This window comes from Grammomys surdaster, unplaced genomic scaffold, assembly GCF_004785775.1.
Source record: "Grammomys surdaster isolate TR1022 unplaced genomic scaffold, NIH_TR_1.0 126271, whole genome shotgun sequence".
NCBI lineage: Eukaryota > Metazoa > Chordata > Mammalia > Rodentia > Muridae > Grammomys > Grammomys surdaster.
The window spans coordinates 5,738,098-5,747,553 of NW_021621071.1; positions in this window are offsets into that span (position 1 = coordinate 5,738,098).

The following is a 9,456-nucleotide window of genomic DNA, read 5'->3' on the forward strand; positions in this document are numbered from 1 at the left end:
CGGGGGAGGGAGAGGGGGAGGGAGAGGGAGAGGTGAATTTATTTGTATATGTTGTCACAGGATGTCATGTTTCACTTCTCTATAAAATATATTTAACAATCACAATGTAGATAATTATATTAAAATGATTAAATAATGACTTCTCAATTCATCAATATGTGTCTTCACTATGAACTTGGATGGTAATTTTCACAAAGTGGATACTCATAGATATGTTTCCAATAAGCAAAGTGCTGTTTAATAGAAACCCCAGTTAATACTCAAATACTTATATGATTTTCTTTTTTGGTTACACAATAATCATTAAGTTTGGCAAAACAGAAGTAACAATATTCTATAAAATTTATTTTGTCTTCCTACAAAATATTTTTCAGATTTTGAAGCTCAGAATAACTTCATAGAATTTTATGTTACGGCTTTAAAAGTTATCATGTCAGCTGGCTGGGAAATAATGTTGAAATGGGAAAATGTTTAGGTTCTTTGAGGGGACTGTTACACAGTCAGCTGTGTGGTTTAGGAAAGGAACGCTAAGGTTATAATGGAAAGCTGGATTGAACAGAGAATGTTCTATGGCTAAAGAGGCGTGATAATGAAGACAGTAATAAGTGAGGTCTGGGAAACAGGAGACGTTCTGAAAGGTGCTCCAGGGGTAGACTTTGTAGGGATTGGCAATTGTGTGGAGAACATGGGGAGGAGGGAGCAATTCAAAACAGATGAGAAAACTCTGGCAGACTTAGCGTTGGTTTTGCCTTCATCACCTGGCATTGCTTGTATGTAGTATTGGTTAGTTAAGGCATGCATACATGACAGAGTATGCACTTAGGAATCTCTCTACTTTCTATCTTACAGACCAAGGACTGCTTTTATTTTCTGACTGATTTTCCATATTACCAGAGTTCGTTCTGAAACTCTCATATATTTGGCTACTCTTCTTCAGTTCCTTTCCCAGGAAGGTTAGATTTTGTCCAGAGAGCCATGAATTGCCATTGGGAACCTAGTGTCATTTCAATATCCTCTGTCTGATTTTCCTTTAGAGAGATTACCTCTTCAGCCCCATTGCTCTGTCTTTCCCATTATGTTCTTTTGTCTTGATCCTAGCATGTGTTTGAATCACTTCCGACCTTGCTAAGTCATCTGGACATTGAACGTTTAACAATGTGACTGCTCCTACTATAGAAGCTTTTGGCCAACTCATTTTCCTCCACTTCCCTCTGTCCCTGTTCTCAATTTTCTCTAAACTGGACTATGTTTCCAAATAAATAAATAAATAAATAAATAAATAAATAAATAAATAAATAAATGTTCCTGCCTCCCATCCCCAGCCCCCTTGGAGTTAGTGCTTCTAATCTAAGCAGCTGGATATATGAATAACCAATTTACACAACCAATTCTCTTTTTCTCTCTCTCCTCTCTCTCTCTCTCTCTCTAGAGAATATGTTAGCTTAGTATTCTCTACTTATTCCTTTATAGTTTCATACATTTGTACAATGTATATTGATCCTATCCATCCACTACTATCTCTCCACCACCTCTCCTCCATCCCATCTCCCTTCAAGTTTCATGCCCTCTTTATTTTTATTTTTGGATGTAAATAGTCCCCTGAGGCCAATTATTGCTGCCTGTATGCACATGCATGTGCGGTACCCACTCATGCTAGACAGCATGACCAGTCTAGCAGCAACCACACCAATAACAGAGACTTACTTTACACCCTCTGCAGCTATCAAGTGTTAACAGCTCCTTAGCTAAGACTGGGGCCACGGAGGCCCCGCCCCGTCCCACCCGAGCTAGAGATTGATTGGCTTCATCTCCTGCAGGTTTTAAATATGTAAGAGGGGCTTTGTGAGATGATGCAAATAGAGCAGCCATTGTCATGTTAAGAAACTTGCCGAGCTTTGAATGGTGGGTGGGGGATCACACTAAAGGTGCTTTTGTTTCAAGCTATTATTTCAAGGCCTTAGAAGAATATTCCAAAAAAGAGAGTTTTTTAAAAAGCTTTCTTTAGAGACTTGGTTATAGTACCATAATCAGCCTTAAGAGAACACTAAAAATTGTAAGTTATACATCATCATTTTTACATATGAAAATACATCAATATAGTTCATTTTCTATACTTTGAATCACTTTGGATTTGGAAGTTCTACCAAAATTTATCGTAACTTTAGAGATATATGTGCATATACCATGTAGATTCTATCTTACAAACAGTTCAAAATTTACATAATGGGGAAAACAGCCTGGATTTTAATACATGTATTAAAATCTAGACTTGCATGTGCATTGCTTGTGTTGCTCTGAGAAGTTGGAATTTTTTTTTAAATATGTTTTTTCTGGAAGGGCACACCTCTAAGAGTGGCAGAAATAATATTTTACAGAAGGATTGGTTGAATCACTTGCCAAAACTATTCCATGAGAACAAATTCATTTATTTTAACTATATCAAATATCAAAATGTAATTTTCAAATTAAAAAAAAATACTATAACGTTAGCGTCTCAATTTTATGTGGCTTATTAGTATTACTAAGTAGTGCCAAACAGCTCTTAAAACCAGCTTGTATTTTCCATTTGTGCTTTCCAAAATCTGCAAAGTTATTCCATTCCAACATTCTTTGCTATATTTATATGTCAAGCATATAAAGTCAACAGCATTGGATGTGATACTGAACATCAGGGCGACTGTAATAATTCATTATTGAAAAAAATCTATAGATACTGTAGGGAATAAAATATTTAATTTATAAATATCATTAAGAAAACAATCTTCATATTTTCTTCTTAGAAAATAAATTACAAAATCATATCCCAGTTTGGAAATTTTTGGCAGGACAATGTTGTCTGTGATAAGTAAGCTTTGGGTACATTGGCAACTTTCAAGATGGCTGCCTCGTGTCTATTCATAAAATACACGGGGACCCATTCAGACTCAGCGTATATTTCCTGTCACTGTTAGATTTTAGAATCTTAATCTGATAAACGGCCCTGAAATTGGAAAACAGTCTTTATGTTACACAGTGATTTGACAGAGGTTCCATTTTAAGGGACATGGTTTCTATGTATTCCCACCTCCAGCTGGGCCTGGATCTGGTTTGCCTTTAATGGGACTCTAGTTCTACTGTGTCTCTTTCATTTATTTCTCAAGTGTTATTGTTACACAGAGCTGAGGAGCCCAACCTCTCCTCTGATATTCTCTCCACACATGGGGCAACTGTGTTTAAAGAACTAGGAGATCTTGTAGACCTTGCAGTCACACAGCTGACCATTGTCCTTAGAATGTAGGACTAAGCTGAGTTTGCTCCTGCTCACGGAAAGTACTGGATCTTCCGTTCCTTTCCCACCTCTTTATCTTAAGAGTTCTTAAAACCAAATATTAAGCAAGCTCTTTTAAATTTGGCTCTAATGCCAGACACCACTGACCTTTCCCTAGACTATCTAGGTGATATATGCTTTGTAAATAGTTTTAAAACCTCAATTACTACCTTTGTAGGATATTCCTAATAGACACACCATTCTGTGTCTAATAGACTATTGATTTATTGTTTTCCCAGATAACTCCCTAAAGACAATAACCAATCATGGATTGCTCCTTACTGCTTCTTCAGTACCTGTGATCTTTCTCACATATGTTCATCTCTTAGCTTGTATGTGTGTGCCTATGTTTGTATATGTGTGTGTGCATAAATGGGTGTGCACATGAAAATGAGACAGAGTCTCTCAGTGAACCTGGAACTCACTAATTTGGCTAGACAGGCTAGCCAGCAAGATCCATGGATCCTCCTGACCTAGCACTAAGACTGTAGGCTTGTGCCACCATGTCCAGATAGTTAGGTAAGTTCTGGAGGGCTAAATTCAGGTCTTTGTGCTTATTTGCAACCACTTTGCCAACTGAGCCATTTCCCTAGCCCCCAAATATCCAGTTTTGGATTTATCAAATGAATATTGCTTTATGATCTCTTTTTACTTTTAAGAATTTGACACATACCTATATCATGCTCTGATCAAATCTGCCCTCCATGCCCTCTCCTCTCCTTTTTTGCTTTGTTTTGTTTGTGAAAATCCAATCAATCTACTTAGTGCTTGTCATCTTCTATTTGCCTGAAGGGTGAAGCAGAACCAGGGAGCACAGGTTCCACAGAAAAACCAGAAGTGTTACAGCTCTTAGAAGAAAAGCAGGGAGGTTTGGGCAGCCTGCACAGGGCAGGGAGCTGAGTTTCTGCAACCATGGCAGTGCCAGCGGCAAAGGCACAGGAGCAGCCTGACCTGTTAGGAAGGTCTAAGGTCCAGCGAGCTATGAATGCTTAGGGAGAGAGTGTTACAGCTCAATAAAACAGCCACTCTCAGCCAATCCTTGGTGAAGTAACTTGTGTGCTTTATTCTATGTGGACAGGGACTAAGTAAACATTGAGGAGTCGGGATAGGACCTTAGGGATAGATGTTTCATACTGGCTCAGTTTGAGATGTTAGTGATGCTCTATTTGCATTGAGAAGGACTCCAGGTGTTTTCCCTACTCCACAGGACTTATTATCTTGGTCCTCTCAGTGAGGTGGACCTGGTTACTGTTCCAGAGCAGGTAGAGGTAGGCAGGGAGTGGCTCTACTCATACCATCCTCAATTCCGAGATTCACTGGGTCTGAACTTACTCAGCATTACTAGTTCTGTATGGTGGCTTGGTCCCCTTGCCCCACTGTGGCCCGCGTGTAATCGCCTCACCAGCAAGAACACACGCGGGCACCAGGATCCTTCCGCAGCAAACCTTTATTCCAATGTAAAGAGGAAGACCCCGGGCCCGGAAGAGGCACCGCCTATATACCCTTGGAGCCGCGTGTTCACTTCTGGTTGGCTGTTTACTCGTTACCCGCCAAAACGTCCCGGGATGGGCTTTGACTTTGGCGCGCTTTTACCATAGCACATGCGCGGTTTACTTGTTTACTTGGAGGAGCACCGGATGCCAGCGCCATCTTATAATGGCGAATGCTGTCAGCACAAGCCGCGGCTTCCTACACCCCACAAACACTACCCTACATGTGCATGGATACAGACCATCTACTGAAGCATGGAGCAACCTCTTATGGCCAGGTTCTTAAAGGAAACTGACACTCCAACTCCAGTGGGCATCAGGTGCCAGTAGCCTTTCATCCAGAGGAGAAACTTTATAAGCCTGTCCCTCACCCATACTTGGATTTTGGATAGCTAGGTTTTGTGTAGGTCTTGTACATATAGCCACCGCAGCTATGAGTTCATGTGTACAGTGTATCTTTCATATCGTCCAAATACTGTTTAACTGCATACATCTCCCATCTCTGACTTAAAATCTTTCTAACCCTTCTTCCATGGTGACCCTTGAGCCTCACAGGGATGAAATGTGTCATAGATATCACATGAGAGCAGAATAGACAATGATGTCATAGTTTCTACATGTTGCCCAGTTGTAAGCCTCTGTATTAAATGCCACCTACTGCAAAAAGGATGAGAGTTAAGAGATATATTAACCTGTAGGTAGTAAAATAAGAAAGTAAGGGACAGTTTAATACTATCTCTACTTAGCAGAATAATTGTATAAGTTTTCCCTTAGGGCCTATGACAAAGCTACCAGGAAGTTTTGGCCTAGTAAATAACACCAAGTGTGGACTATAAATCCAAGCGGAAAGTTGTTGTTTACTCTTATAACATGCACACCATTGGGCATATCTTTCCAGGCCAGTTGTTTATTGTGTACAGCTTGAAGGGTTCACTGATGATTGGTTACTTTTTTCCTGCTGATTTTGTGTGTTAACTTTGCATCTGATTACCTTGCTGAATGAGTTTCTTAACTTTTACTATTCACTCCTAACTTTTCCCCTGTATTTCATTAACACTTGGTGTGCTGGTTTCAATGCTTGGCTCAGGGAGTGGCACTATTAGGAGGTGTGGCCTTGTTGGAGTAGGTATGGGTTTGTTGGAGGAAGTGTGTCACTGTGGGGGAAGGCAATGAGACCCTCCTCCTAATCACGTGGGAGCCAGTCTTCTCCTATCCACCTTCAGATGAAGATGCAGAATTCTCAGTTCCTCCAGTGCCATGCCTGCCAGGCCAGGATGCTGCCATGCTTCCTGCTGTGATGATAATGGACTGAATCTCTGAACCTGTAAGCCAGCCCCAATTAAGTGTTGTCCTTTATAAGAGTTGCCTTGGTCGTGGTGTCTCTTCACAACACTGGAAACTCTAACTAAGACACTGGGTATTTGAGTTTTTGTGGACCTAGATTATGGTTATCATCATTGAAAATGATGTCCAGTGTGGGTGGCTTTTCTCATCTGAATCTTAATGATGTTCTCTTGTAGCTAGAGTGATACCAGTCATCTCACTTTCCCTGGGTTGACCTCTGTGGGGACACCTTTTAGCTAGCACTTCCTGCCCCACTAATGATGCTTTCAAGATATGCAGGATCTTATCTCTTAGCTGAGTATGGGTGTTACTGCTGTTCAGGTATTCTTGCTGCTGCTATTTTCAGTCTTCCTGTTGTGGGCTTTGAGTCTAATTAACTGTTCTAAAGCCTTTGCCCTTTCCTTCATACTGCTGGTCTTAGCATGGTACAGAGGAAAACATCCAAAGTTTTACTTCCTCAAAGTTTACTTCTCTAGCCTCTCCCTTATTCTCCCTAACTCTAAGTTCTAACGCAAAGATAGTGGAGACCAAGACATTTCCTGAAATCCTTCCCAAGCCTCTAGGAATTCTTCCTCCAAGAGTCAAGCTCGCCCTAACTTACACTGTCTTGGTTGTACTTTCTCCTCTTTGTCTCTGCTTCTCCTTGTGGTGGAGAATTTCTTGGCTAACCTCAATTTAGGCTTCCTGCTGAGACGAGTACTCCCAGGAATTTAGAGCACTTTATAAAACTCTATATAAGTCTGCTTAGAAGACTTCAAGTGAGTTTTCCTCTTGAAAATTAAATGGCTGGAATAGCATCAAATCTTAAAACAAACAAGCAGACAGATCCTATCATCTCTCTTGGGCCCCTAAAATGCTCCCTTTTCTTTCTTTCTTTTTTTAAAGTTCATGTATTGTCTTTTTTCATATGTGACAGAAATAGATGTTTCCCTGGTGGTAAGAAAAAGAGCATCAGTTTCCAGTTCTGTATGCTGAATGAATGAGTTCAGTTTCCAGGTCTGTATGCTGAATGAATGAGTTCAGTTTCCAGGTCTGTATGCTGAATGAATGAGTTTATTTTCCTGGTGTTCTTCCCAGAAGATCTTTAAATACACATGGTGATTTCATACAAAATGAAGTAGAATTACTTCTACCTGTAAAATATTGTATCTTAGAATTAGTAATACTGTGATCTGAACTGGAGCAAACCATAACTATAACTATAGTTCTAGTCTCTGCAACAGGGTGTGGTAATGGGAGTGGGAATGACTTTGCTTAAACTTGGTGGCCTTGGGGTTGAGAGGACAGAAATCTCTAGAGAGATTTCCATTGTAAGCTGGAAATGCAATATTAATGTTTCTAGGATTGAAACTGAAAATGAACATGTGAAATTAACTTTTAAAATATATTTTATTTAGTCAAACATACTTCAAGCGCCATGTCAATAAGTTAAATAACAGTCACGTGTTCTTTGGTATTAAATCTTTGGGATTCTGTGTGCTTTATGCTTTTGACAGACTCCCGGTGTCTCTAGTACTCCACAGTCAAGCAGCTATTGGCTACCATCTTTCAAGGTCATGGACCTCGAGCCTGACAAGTGACCATCTGCAACAATGTCACATGACTATAAGACAGAAACGGAAGATCTGTGTTCTCAATGTCTGTCTCTGGCACTCACGAAGTCCTCCAGTATTTAGATGACAATTTGGGAAAAAAATTAAGATTGACATCTTTAATAAATGAGATTAAGTTTCCTTCAATTCATAGAATAGTAGCCTGATAGTAGAAATTGAGTGTAACTATGAAGAAATTGGAAATCCAGATTTCCTATGGCTTTTGTTTGTGGTCTGGGTTTCCTATTCCTGTATTTACCTCTAAGAGTAGTTTATGTTATTAAATAAGTTAATTTATTCAGGAAACATGGTATAACATATGACCCTTAGAAAGAGTTCAATATCTGACCCTTCTCTGAACTGGTTCATATCAAGAGAAGCCAAGGCTATGGGTTTTATTTCTTTTAGGACCAATCAACTTTAATAGGTGGGTAGCTAAAGACTTCAGGATGTGGTCACAGTGGTCATTGGATAGGAAGTACAAGTGAATGAATACAATGTATTTTCCCTAAAGGATAACTGTATCAAGTCATATGACATTCTCAAAGACTAAAGTATCCATATCATTTGTGAAGAACAATCAACACTTGAGATTGAAAACATATGGATGCCGAGAAGCGGATTCAGCATAGGTGTACATACCAGTTGGCTCATTCATAAACAGACTAAACAAGAATGCAAAAAATACATACTTATAACAACGTGTTTAAACTGTTTCAAAAGTGGCCTAAGCTTTCTAGCTACAGGAAACAACCAGGATTATGGTCCTTTGCTTTGTTTTGAGGCACAGGAAAAACACTGATTTTACTATTGTGTTGATCAAAGTGAAACGAAATTACGCTGCTTCTACATGAATATACAGTTCTTACTGGTTGGAAGATATTCTTGCAAGCAGAGGTCAAGAAGAAAATTCCTATAGCTGGCTTCAACCTCTGAGACTTCTGGGCTCACCTTCATCTGACTATGCACACTCTCCACAAAACCAATTTCAGGCCTGAGATCACGTGTCTACTATGAGCATGCGTCTCCCCAACAGTCTATGTCCTGTGCTTGGAACTCCAAAGTCAGCAAATATGGTTTAAGTGGTCCCAACACTATTTCTAGAGCCTGAGCGCAACTCTCTTCCAGGGTGATCTGGATTGCCTATTTCCCTAGACATAGGCTTATGGATGTTAGAATAGTACTGTTTGTGTGTGCTTCGACATGTGAACTAGGCTAGATGCACATGAAGCCCCTTGAACTTCATAGCAAACTGCATTAGGGTGGGAAGGATTATGGCTTGTAAGTCAGAGACAGACCATTATCTATTCATGATCTCATCGTAGCTGAAATTTTACTCAGTGAACTTCAAGGGTTTTACACTAGGACTTGGCTTCTAAGGTTATTAAGTAGTATTTTGACAAGACAGGATATATTCCGTCTGTTAGAGATTTAACTGATAGATAATTTTAAAATATGTGTGCCCGTTGTATTACGTTCTCCGTTTGAACTGCAATTCCAGCTTAGGGCTCTAGGGTTAATTAGAAGCTAAGACAGGTCCTTCATCTCCACACCTTAGATCAGCACACCAGTCAACAGCAAAGAGAAAAGAGAGAAGATACAGCTCTTTCTTTAAAGGCACGATCTGATGAAAAGCTTTTGTGTTCACATCTCCTTGACCTACGCCTCTGAATGTATAAGTTGTTTGCTTGGGACCTGATGCTCTCAGCTGAAAGTTGTTTTT